Here is a 12,349-nt window from a genome sequence, read left to right on the forward strand (position 1 = left end):
GTCAGAAGGGACCATCATAATCATCTAGTCTGATCTCCTGCACAATGCAGGCCACGGAACCTCACCCACTCACTCCTATAACAGACCCTTAACCTCTGGTTGAGTTACTGAAATCCTCAAATCGTGATTTAAAAACTTCAAGTTACAGAGTATCCACCATTTACACTAGTTTAAACCTGCAAATGACCCATGCCCCATGCTGCAGAGGAAAGCAAAAAAACCCAGGGTCTCTGCCAATCTGATCTGGGGGGAAATTCCTTCCTGACCCCAAATTCCTTCCCGATCAGTTAGACCCCAAGCCTGTAGGCAAGACCCAACAGCCAGACACTTGGGAAAGAATTCTCTGTAGTAACTCAGAGCTCTCCCCATCTAGTGTCCCATCACTGGCTGTTAGAGATATTTGCTGCTAGCAGTCGCCAATGGGGCACATGCCATTGTAGGAAGCATCATCATTCCATCCCCTCCATAAATTTATCAAGCTCAGTCTTGAAATCAGTTAGGTATTTTGCCCCCACTGCTCCCCTTGGAAGGCTGTTGCAGAACTTCATTCTTCTAATAGTTAGAAACCTTCGTCTAATTTCAAGCCTAAATTTATTGATGGGCAGTTTATATCCATTTTTTCTTGTGTCCACACTGGCGCTTAACTTAAATAACTCCTCTCCCTCCCTGATATTTATCCCTCTGATGTATTTATAGAGAGCAATCATATCTCCCCTTAGCCTTCTTTTGGTTAGGCTAAACCTTAAATTGTGCATTAATCTTCAAGCTTCTAGTTTTGCTTTGGTCATAGTGAACAAGATCTGGACTTGTCAAACAGAGCTAATATTAAATAAGAATATTAAATAAGAAAGCACAGGAAACCCTGCACTAGTCAGTTATATAACTTGATCAACAGGGGAAATTATTTCCTAACCCCGATTAATGCTGGCCCTATATTCTGAAGTATGAGATTTTAAAACCCTTCTAAAACATTTTTGGTGTAACCGGGTTCAAGAAAGAACTAGAGAAATTCCTGGGAGGATAGGTCCATCAATGGCTATTAACCAGGGTGGGCAGCAATGGTGTCCCTAGCTTCTGTTTGCCAGAAGCTGGCTATGAGTGACAGGGAATGGATCACTTGATGATTACCTGTTCAATCCCTCTGGGGCACCTGGCATTGGCTACTGTCGGAAGACAGGATACTGGGCTAGATGGACCTTTGGTCTGACCCAGTATGGTCGTTCTTATGTTCTTAATTTAATCCTTACTATTGTAATTGTAATTCTCTGCAGATACTTGTTATCCATATGAATGTCCAATCCATTTCCGAATCCTGCTAAACCCTTGGCCTCAATCATATCTTGTGGCAATGAGGTCTTCAGGCTTATGGTGTGGAAAATGTATTTCCTTTATCAGTTTGAAGTTTGGTGCCAAATCACTTGAAGATGTAAGGAACTTAACTGTTAAAGTGTGAGTGGGGAATTCTTCAGTTGTATGATTTTTTCTTAATGTACAAGTGTGTACCATGAACCCTTATAAGAGAACTTAGCTCAAGGGGCAGAGGCCAATATTTCTGTACTGAAAAAATCTATATTCTATTCCTACTTACAACTGAAATCGATGGCAGCAAAGGTATGAGGTGTAGAACCTATCAGTGCCATCCTGGATGGCCTGAAAATCATTTCAGTTGGCACCCATTTGTTTTATTTGGACTCCTGTAATCTCCAGACACTTGAGAGCAAGCTTTGCCTAATTGAAGTATCTATTATACTGGTTGATATGTGACCCTTTGTTAGATGGAATCAATGTGTCTCTTAAGTAATGGATGAACTTCTCCTTCAGTTGATATGGTAAAAACTTATGTTGTTTGAGCAGAATACCCTCGATTCTTCCGCTGATGATGCATGAATGCACTTAAGAGCATCCTCATTTGCAGCCATCATTTGCAGCCAAATATTTGTTATAATCTGCTTGTCTGTAATGTTTATAATGGCACATAATCTGCAAAAAGTCCTGCCTTGGTAACAACTGGGAATTTCTTCTTTCTCTTTTTCATTCTTAAACCATTCCTAATCTTCACTCTGAAGAAGACAGCTTTGGATCAATTTAGAGTTTGTATATTAAAAGTAATTTTGAAGAAATAAGTTACACTCCTGAGCCTCCTCAGATGTACAGCCAATGGAACACAGGTCTGGCAGCCACACATGGTTTTCACACATCTTTCAGCAAAACCAGAGAGTTTGAATGTGAAATCTAACATTCAGAAACAGAATGTGCATTTGTGACATTGCCTTGGGAACTCTGGATTCTGAAATCAATGCATGTAATTGATCAAGAACATCTTTCTGAATGACAAAATATTAGCTTTCATTTTGCTCATCGTTCTCTTAGACACTGTGGCAATGGAGGCTATAGTAATACCTCAGTAGAAAGATGGGGTAAGTCAGCATAATGCAATAGAAATTGCCTTTAAGGCAGTGGTCCCCAACCTTTTTGTGGCCAATAGCACGTTCATGTTTTCAGAAGAGTGTGGCGGGCGCCAACAATTTTTCAAGGCTTATTTTGTATTTGTACATTAACTATTAAATAATATGAAAAACATCATATTTAATATTACATAATGTATGAATCCAGAGAGAATCCCGCAGCCCCGGAGTACTCCGTCCCCAGCAGGCGCGGGGCCCCGGCTTCTCTCTCCTGCTGGGCACTAGGCGGGCCCCGCGCCTGCCTGGGACCGAGAACACCAGCGTCCACAGCCTGCAGCCCAGAAGTTCTCTGTCCCTGGCAGGCACGGGGCTGCACCTTCTCGCCCCTGCTGGGCACTAGGCGGGACCCGCGCCTGCCGGGAACAGAGAACACTGCGCCCGCAGGCACCACGTTGGGGACCACCGCTTTAAGGGATCGGGTTTCAGTGTCTTGCCGGGTGGCATATTCCCCCATTGAAGGGAAAATATGTTACACCACAGTCTTTACACTGTGCATGCCACCTACATTGTGGCCTTGAAATGCAGCTACATGGTACACTGAATAGAGGTCTGGTTCATTGTATTAAAATACTATAGCTGTTTTGTGATAGTAAGAGCCATACTGGTCAATAAAATATTTTAATAGCGAGAGAATGTTTGGGTCTTTTGGGTATGGTTGGGTAACTGGGTTCTGTTCTTTCAACCAAACATAACTCCTATAACTTCTGTAACTCCAAGCACAGTTACTATAATGGTCTGTATTAGGTCTGGTAAAATGATTAGGAAGCTTGATCAGAATTGGATGGTCAAAACAAGGCACAGAGGAAACACATAAATAGGTTATAGGGACATACTGATAAATGACCATTGTGTTTGGTGAATTACAAAGCAAGAAACCCACTGGGCTGCTGTACAAAGAACCACCATAATTTGCAAGTTAAATATATAGATCAGTAGAGTAGAATGTAGCTCCATGAGTCTAAATCCAATGGCACAGATCCCCCAACTGCCTTGTCATCAAGCCAATGATTGTCATTTAGAATCTTCTTCTGCCCATACTGGAGGATCCACTGATTAGTACCACTGGGGAATCCAGCTGTTGGTGTTCAGTTGTCTGTCTCCTCCTGGGACAGAAATTCAAGCTGCTGCACTGCTGAAGTACCCTTCTGCTTCATCTCCCCCATCCAGTGATGCACAGCTTTCTCTGCAGGGAAGTCTTCATTGTAACAGCCAGTACTTTATGGAGAAATATGCCTGTGGCTCTGGCATAGATTGGATTATCCCTGCCAGACTGAAGAGGCCGAGGAACAGCAAATGAGGAGAGGGGAATAGGCAGCTGTGGAGGGGAGAGAAGGAATAAATATAGAGGTACTTGCTTTCACTACACATGAAATGAGATGCTACGTTCCCACCTCATGTCACACATTGGTTGTTACAGATGGCGAGAGGAAGGAATGGGTTTCTGGTTCGAGTTGCCACCCACAGAATGCATTTACATTCCACAGCTCAGTTGTTGAATACCAGCCCAATGATGACCATAACTATCTGATGCATCTTAATTTGTATGGTTAAGTGTTATCACTGTGACTCAGCCATACAAGCAAATGTGCACCAGCTATTTTGCTTACCTTTGAAACGAGAACCGCTCAGCCTGGCGCCAAATGTTGGAGCAGTTCTACAATATATGAAGAGTGAAATAATCTGGATCAGGTTCCCAATGAGTCATTCTGGTCCCTACATGCCCTGATGGGCATCACCACCTGTGAAAGGCAGAAATAGAAAATCATCCTCATTAAAATTCTTTGGCACATACTCCCCACTCCCATAAATAGCTGTAGCATGAATATGGGTGTAGAAAGCCAGTGTTTGGTTCAAATATGTAATACATCCAAATAATCTGTAATTCAGCTAAAATGATGACAATATTGTCAATAATATTCTTACTGCTTTAAAAGTTAAGGCCCCAATCCTGACTCGGGATCCTGTTACACTGACCTCTAGGTCTATATGGAGCCTGCTGAAATAAATGGGCTAAAGGTGCAGTGGTCCATGGTGTCAGTTCAGGGTCTACAGTAAATGGTTAACGGTGTTAAACTTTTAAATCTCACATTCACATTAAGGAAGGAACCAACCAAATGTTAATTGCCCTATGTCTTATAACTGGATTTTTTTTTTTGGAATACTAAGATCTAAAGAACCATAAAGATCTCTAAAATAGATAAAATAGTCCTTTCCCCATGTACCTCTCTCTAACAAGCAGCTAATCAATTTTCCTCCTCTCCCATCAATAAGGACTTTTCATACCCAAAACTTAAGTGACTACTTGCTTACTGGGTATTATCAATATCATAACCCATTTTTCTTGATAACAGTTAACTATAAATGCTAATTTGTACGACACCTCTATCCTGATATAACGCGACCCGATATAACACAAATTTGGATATAACGCGGTAAAGCAGTGCTCCGGGGGTGCGGGGCTGCGCACTCCGGTGGATCAAAGCAAGTTCAATATAACACAGTTTCACCTACAATGCGGTAAGATTTTTGGCTCCCGAGGACAGCGTTATATCAGGGTAGAGGTGTATGTACAATGATTAACAATGTATTTGGTTTTTGCTATACTTAGTCCTGTCTGGTATTGTTCAGGTTAGTTGTTTAGTTTATTAGTATCTCTCAAGTTTTGTTTGTCTATTTATTTTTAAGAAATTAATACAAGGACTTTTCAGAACAGAAGAAAGTTAAGACAGAATAGCTGAGAACATTGTAAATATTGACTGTCAAAATGTGAAGGCTATTAATAACATTTACTAATATTTTATAAGACCTGTCTGAAATTTACACATAGTACCACCCAATAATCAAGTTATTGTTAATTTTGAGTCTATGTGGGCTGATATTTTGAAGTCTGAATATCAAGGGAGTCTATATATGTAATTGTCATTCATGCTAATACAAGTAATGGATGATGGGTTTATCAGTCATAGTACAGGAACTGTATCTTTAAGAAAAGAGCACAACGAAAGTTTTTTTTTTTAAAGGAGCTAGAAAAGTATGCCTGTCAATTATTAGAGATACATTTAATATTAAACCATGCAGATTGTTTTAAGGAATGTTAGGTTAATAAAGTATTTGCATCAATTATCAAATTTTCCTCCAAATTTTGAAACCGCGTGCCCACCCTGAAACTGTAGCTGATGATTCCACCTTAACAAGGTGCGAAGATTGACAGGTGGAGATGTTGCATAGAGCTGAGGGAGGGAGTGTATTCTATTGGTTTGTGCTTGTACATCCTGAGCACCAATTACTGTCATTTCTGCCAGCACTGATGTGTTTATCAGGATGAGTTATAACAATATATGTACACAGGCAGTGTGTGTGCTGGATGACCACCCCCTGTGATGTAAAATATGAGAGTCTGGGAGCTACTGTTTTATAATTCATTCAGCAATTGAATGTTGTTGGTTTGCTTAGTTATAAAGGCAAGTGTGAACTGAACAGCAGACAGGAGAATCTTGCATTAAGAATCTTGAGAAGCTGCATTTGGTGCCTGGTCTCTCTGCTTTTGTTCAAGCAAATTCTGTCTTCGGTGAGTGATGTGGCTTCAGCTGAGCTAACCCAGTTATTAGATAAACTCGGTAAAACTGCGTAGTAGTTTTAATATGTGTTTTGCTTTCAGAAGTAGTCCTATGTGGTTTTCAGGTGGGGGTTACAGTAATTTCAATTGTTTAGTCTAGTGGCACAGTCTGAGATTAAAAGAAAAATGCAACAATGAATTATTTAATATAATGCTGTGAGTAATTGTTCGTAGCTAAAGTTTCCTTCTTTCCGTTTTTGTCAGTGTTGTGGGTTCAAAGAGGCTATGAACAAGCTTTTATTAGCAGTTAAAAAGAACAAGTGCTGTACCTTTTGTAGCAGGAGGGAGGAAATTTATGCTAAAATGAGAAGCATTTACTAATGCTTTTTAAGAGACCCTAGTACATGTGTAATTTCAGATTCAGCCATAAATCTTTTGTATGCAGCAAGGGGCTGCAAATGATTTATACTGTAGAGATAATTAATTGGTAATCAGTGAAATGGTAGCCTCTCTGTTTTGTGATAATATGCTCAGGATCATGTTAAAATGAATGATTCCCCATCTTGCATAACAACAGTGCTGAAATATATCAGAGATGCAAAGGCATACTTTGAAAGCAAACTGCTAAAGCATTGTATTACAGTAGCCGTACAGAGAAAGCTTAAGGTATATTTCCAGTAAATTATTCATTACCTTGTGAATATTTCATTAGCTTCAAATCCTTTGCTTTAATTATTGCCTTGTTTCATATTGACCCTTATATTTTGTAAAGCCAGATCCTTTAATATTTATTCACATCATCCCTCCTGTAACCGTTAAAGATCAATAAACCAGGGATGGAAATTTTTGTTTTAATCAGGAAGGAACTGAAAAGCACAGTTTACCAAAAGTAAGACCTCACATTGCTTTGCTGTATCGATATACCTCTCACCACATCTGCTGGTCATTAATGGCAATTTTACTTTTCCCTGATCATATAGCAGAAATTGAATTATTATAAGTGACAGTAGTCTCTCTCTCTTTACTCTCTGTCTTTCTTTTTCTCTCAGTAGGAGAAACAAGATTGTTTTCTCAAAATATTAAGGGGGCTTGGCAGAACAGCACCTGTTGGCTTATTTCTTTTATTATCGGCAATCTGAGAGACATGGTCTTTTTGAGAGCTGTCATCTTTTATCTGTTCAGACTGTTTACTGTGTAGAGATTTAAACATGTATTACTATCTCCCACTTGGAGAAATTATCTACTCCAACAGTTATATGCTGGTCACCCAGGGTGGGGGAATGATATTGTTTTCTTTGATAAAGTACCTCAGTTTTAGCACCCTTTTTTGTATGGAAAGAAAGGCTTTTATACAAAAAGGCTTTTGTCAGTGATTTGCTATGGAACAGATGTTTGCAGTTGTTCATTTACAGTACTGGGTATCATTTAAATATTTTCGGTAAGATCATTCCTTAGAAGTCTGAGAAACTAGAGAACTTTTCAAATTCTGCTATAAACGCTATATTTCTATATAATTCTGTGCCTCTTTTATGAATATTTTGGATCTGTTTGAGCATTCTCATTGATTGGCAGGGATTCTTGTGATATCAAAATGCATTCTCTTGAGTTGTAAGTTCTCATACTTTTAGGAGTCTGATATCAGATCCATCTCTCTAGAGCACTATATTGCATCCATCACCATAGTATCATCTCAGCAATAAGAACACTAACTATAAAGCTATATGTACTGTAATTCGAGAAGCAAAGGTGGGAAAATCAAACAAAACCATACTAGGTGGAAGTAATGATAAGTGGAGCTGAATACTGTGGACACCAAACTCACTATTTGTGAGTATATGGGATATGCTATGGCCTATGGAAATTGGGGCATGAATGAAAAGTAGCTTTCTGAAGTTGTATCCAGATAAGAATGAGGTAGGGTGACCAGACAGCAAGTGTGAAAAATCGGGATGGGGGTGGGGGGTAATAGGAGCCTATATAAGAAAAAGGCCCCAAAATCGGGACTGTCCCTGTAAAATCGGGACATCTGGTCACCCTAGAATGAGGCAATGCTGGTGGGTTGGGAGAAGCAGCCAGAGGATATGGTGAAGACTGTACTTTACTGTGGTACCAGTGTTCAGTCAGGGAGTGTTGCTGGAGTCTCCAGCTTCTGTTAGAGGTTTAGATAGCAGTGGTGACTAGGGAAGCTTTTTTCAATTCTCTGGGGCCAGGAGAGTGCATTTGTTTCATTTGGATAGGGACCTTGCTACCATAACCCATGCCTTTATGACTTCAGCACTGGGCTACTGCAGTGTGCTCTGTGGAGGGCTATACCTTAAATCAATCTGGGAACTGAAGCTGTTATAGAAGGCAGAAGTCCGTATTTAAGAGGTGTGTATCAGTGGGACACGACATCACCACTACATGATATGTGCTGGCTGCCTATTGGTTTCTGGGTGGAGTTTAAAGTCTAGAGTTTGATTTATAAATCCCTAAATGGCCTGGGACCACCTGTCTACACAAGAAGTGTGCATCTTTGCCCAACTGCTGGAGTTGAGATCAACAAAGGTGCCTGAGATTTTGAGATATTCTAAGTGTAAAAGAGAGGAGACTGCTGACAGGACATTCTTTTTAGGGGCCTTTAACTTTGGGATTTACTCATCACCCTTTGAAATACCCCAGATGTGTTGACCTTCTGGGCTTGCTGCAAGACCCATCTGTTTAACCAGACTTTTGGAGGGGCCTGGTAAGAGTTAATCTTTGTTTGGTTATTATTTGGTTTGAGTTGAGGACATCTGATGAGGTTTTATTTCTGATTGTGCTTTTTAATGTAGGGTAGAGGTGAGTAGAGCTTGAGACTGGTGTGTGTGTCTGTGTATGTACATACATACCCATACATATATTTGTGCACGCGCAAACACACACACACACCCTTTAAAATAAATGGTTAGTTGGTTCCATGTGTACAGTTGAGCTGAGTTTCATACTTTAATATGGAATACTTTGCTGCAAAGTATTGAAAAGGGTATATGTCATTCTTGATTTGCATCTTATTGAATGCTCATACTAATAACTAGAAATTGTGTGTTGTGATGAGTTATGTTTTACAGCATTATCCAAATTCTTTTACAGTATCATATATTATGGCATGTATACAACAGGACCATTCAAGCCATAGTAATCTAAATAAATTTGTTTCCTCCTCAGTGAGTGATATTTCAGGACAAAAAATTGGTTATAAATATAAGCAAAACATGGTCTCTTTTATTAGGATTGTAAACACATGGCCTTCTTCCAGGCACCCCCAGTGGCCTTGGGGCAGCCCTGTAAGTGGCCCCTCGTCTCAGTTTCCCCTTTGAGTCTCCAGTAACTTCCTGGAAGCTTATCCTCCAGTCCATCTGTCAAGGCTGAGTCCCAACTCTGTCACTCCGAGTGCAGAAGTGGGGCCCGCAAGGATTTTAAAAATTAATACTTGCCACTCCCGGCTTGTATTAAACTCCCAAGGTTACAGCTTTTCTCTGGCCTTGGCTTGGTAAACGCTGCCACCACCCAAATGCAAAAAAACCCCTTTGAACCCAGGAAGGAGCACTTGGGAATTCGTCCCTGTGGTGTACCCTCAAGTCCTTTCACCCCCGCCCTCCAGGAAAGAGCTGAGAAAGAAAACAAAGGAAATTAGCTGTGGCTACCAGCTTATCAAACAACATGCACAAACCTCTTAGGACACCAAAAATCCAATCCTGTTCTTAAAAAAAGATAAATTTTATTAAAAACAAAAAGGAAGAAAATACATCTGGAACTTAGGCTTTTTGCTAGATCTTAAAAGAAACAATGACAAAAATTAAGCACCAAAATAGCTTTCTTGGGGGTTCAGCTTAAAAGTTACAAGCAAACAAAAGCATCTGGGGTTAGCACAGAGGAGAGCCACAAGCCAAAATAAAGAAAATAAAAGAAATAACCCTAATCACGTCTTTTTAGACATTCCCTAATTTTACTTACATATCTGAGGCCCAAGATAAGTAGGTTCGAGGTATGAATTGATAATCTATAATCATACCTGTCTTAAAGCTGGTTACAGCATCACTGCCCGTGTCCCTGCAGCCCAGAGAACAACAGACAAAGGGAAAGTTTCTTTTCCAATTGTAAAAAGTTCTACCTTCCCATTTGCTCTTTTGGTCAGGTGTCCACTTTTTTTTCTTTACCTGGGGGACTTTTTAACCCTTTACAGGTAAAGCAAGTAAAGAACAGCTACCAAGAGAGATTTTACAGCTAACTGGCTGGATGGATGTCCATCAAAGGGAGCTATCCCCCCTTTATTTATCACACCATCAACACAGTTTATTCACAAAATGTAGTGTAAAAGTACCAAAGCATAGTCCCTATCACCCCAGTGCAAATAATATTCCGGTGTCTTCTGCTTCATCTGGACTCCTGATCAGTACTCCTCTGTCTGTCTGCCAGGACAGTGACCTTTCCTTCCAGGGTGCAACCCTGCTCTTCCCAACAGGAATTTCCACATCCTCTGTGCTGAGAGCATCTTTGCCAGGGGAGCATCCCTCACTCCTCCCATCTCTCTTGCAGTACCTCTGGGTCCACTCTCTGTCCCTGGAGTTGTCATCAGGCATCTCCCTTTGCTGCTCCTCCTGCCTTCAGCCCCCCAGCCCTGGGTCTGTGGCTTGGGAACACCAGACAGTTAACCCCTCTTGCTGATTTCCTATCTTCAGCCTTCTCCCACAAACCAACTTCTCTCTCTAGCACCTATCTTCTCCTGCCCTTCTCTTGTCTGGCTCCTGGCGGATCTTTTAGGTCCCCAGCAGACATGCCAAACCCGCAAAAAAAATGCAGAAATTGGGCTTGTTTTTTGGTTTAATGGCTTGTGAGTTGCTTGTAGGCTAGTTGCAGGGGCAAGGGGGGCAAGCAAGGGCAAGGGGCAAGCAGGGGTAAAGGGGGGAGAGAGTCAGGGGTGCACAGTCCCAGACTGCATGCCAGGGGGACCTAGTCACATAGAATGTTGGTGTTCTTAGTGATTGACTTGTTTTGGCCTTGTTTTGAAATGGGATTAGTTTGATTTTTGGCTTATTGTGAAAGTCAGGGTGCTTATTTACCACGTGAAAGTTGGCAGCTGTGGTCCCCAGGTGCTGTCCTGCTCTCTTAATTGGTCCAGATGGGAGTGCCTGGACTGGAACAGGAAAACTGAGACCAGTTTCATTTAATGAACCAGCTACCCTGTTTCAGGGATCATAGCTGAAGTAAATTTTTATGCAGTGGGAAGGGGGAAATTTAACAGTAAAAGATTATGATCTGCCAATAAATAAGGAAAACCTTATTAATATAACCGCTGATAGGTCTGAATTTATTTTTAGAACTATTGCATACCTCTTTTGCTGTGTTTTTTCTTGCCACTTGGAAGGAATGGATTTGACAAATAGGACATGGAGTCAGTAAAATGTTACACTTATAAACACGATATTGTCTTCAGTATTGGGCTACACATTGTATTGGGTGCACAACAGAGGCAAAACCTGCCAAGAGATATGCAGCCTACACAAACACCAAACCAGATTGCAGGTTAGAAGTGCACTGGGAAATTCAGTACTAAATGAAATAAATCTTCAGGGTGTTAAACTTAATCTAATTATAAGTGTGATTGATTGACTTTGTAATGGTGTATACAGTTTTGGCATCTAGATGATTTACACAGGTAATAATAATGAATAAATAATAATGAAAATCCTAACTTTCAAGTACTTTTTCTTCATTTTGAAAGACTTCCACCCCACCCCACCCCCCCCAAAAAAAAACCATACACAAACCTTGTTGCTGGAAGTGGGTTAAACCCTGATCAAGCAGATATGTCTTAAACGTGGCCTGAGAATGTTTAAAATCAGAAGAGTGCATTCCACAGAGACGGACCCTCCCACTGGCTCTTGACACTTTGGTCCCAGAAACCAGCAGGCAGAACTAGCCAATGGCAGAACTAGCCAATGGATTGTGTCTTCTGCAGTGAGATACAGGGAAAGAAATTATCTGGATTCCACACTATATCTGAGGCATTGTAGGTAACCAGAAATATGAATTATACCCAGAAGTAGATAGGTAGCAAATTCTGAGCACAGAGTACAGTGTCCTGTCCCTCTCAAAACATAAGTTTCTGCGTTTTGCACTAGCTGAAGCCCCTTGTAGAGCACACTGCAGTCATCTACATTTGAAGTTACAGAGCTGTAGATCCTACGGCTGGGTCTGCATCAGTAGAGAATGGACACAGCTTCCACACAAGTTGTACATGAAAAAGAGGATTATGTGCCAATGTGTCACCTGGGAATCCAAGACCAGCAGAGGATCATCCAAGAGG

General features: G+C 40.9%; 1 protein-coding gene and 1 long non-coding RNA gene across 17 annotated transcripts in view; one reads left to right on the forward strand and one right to left on the reverse strand.

Moving 5' to 3' along the window:
- DLG2 (discs large MAGUK scaffold protein 2) overlaps nt 1–12,349 on the forward strand; it is a 1,462,668-nt gene that overhangs the window by 1,297,186 nt on the left and 153,133 nt on the right. The window contains exon 1 of one of the 16 annotated variants that reach the window (XM_034759055.1): nt 5,779–6,033. The exons of the other annotated variants lie outside the window; for them this stretch is intronic. The gene's annotated coding sequence lies outside the window, so the exon portion shown is untranslated. Of the gene's footprint in view, nt 1–5,778; nt 6,034–12,349 lie in introns of those variants that run through there. 16 annotated transcript variants of the gene reach the window in all.
- Nucleotides 3,067–12,349, reverse strand: part of LOC117871256 — a 91,648-nt gene continuing 82,365 nt past the window's right edge. Inside the window, exons 2-3 of the long non-coding RNA XR_004644190.1 lie at nt 4,073–4,204; nt 3,067–3,780 (exon numbers count right to left, since the gene is read on the reverse strand). This is a non-coding gene — a long non-coding RNA (uncharacterized LOC117871256). The remainder of the gene's footprint in view (nt 3,781–4,072; nt 4,205–12,349) is intronic.

This window comes from Trachemys scripta, chromosome 1 (assembly GCF_013100865.1).
Source record: "Trachemys scripta elegans isolate TJP31775 chromosome 1, CAS_Tse_1.0, whole genome shotgun sequence".
NCBI classification, from domain to species: Eukaryota; Metazoa; Chordata; order Testudines; family Emydidae; genus Trachemys; species Trachemys scripta.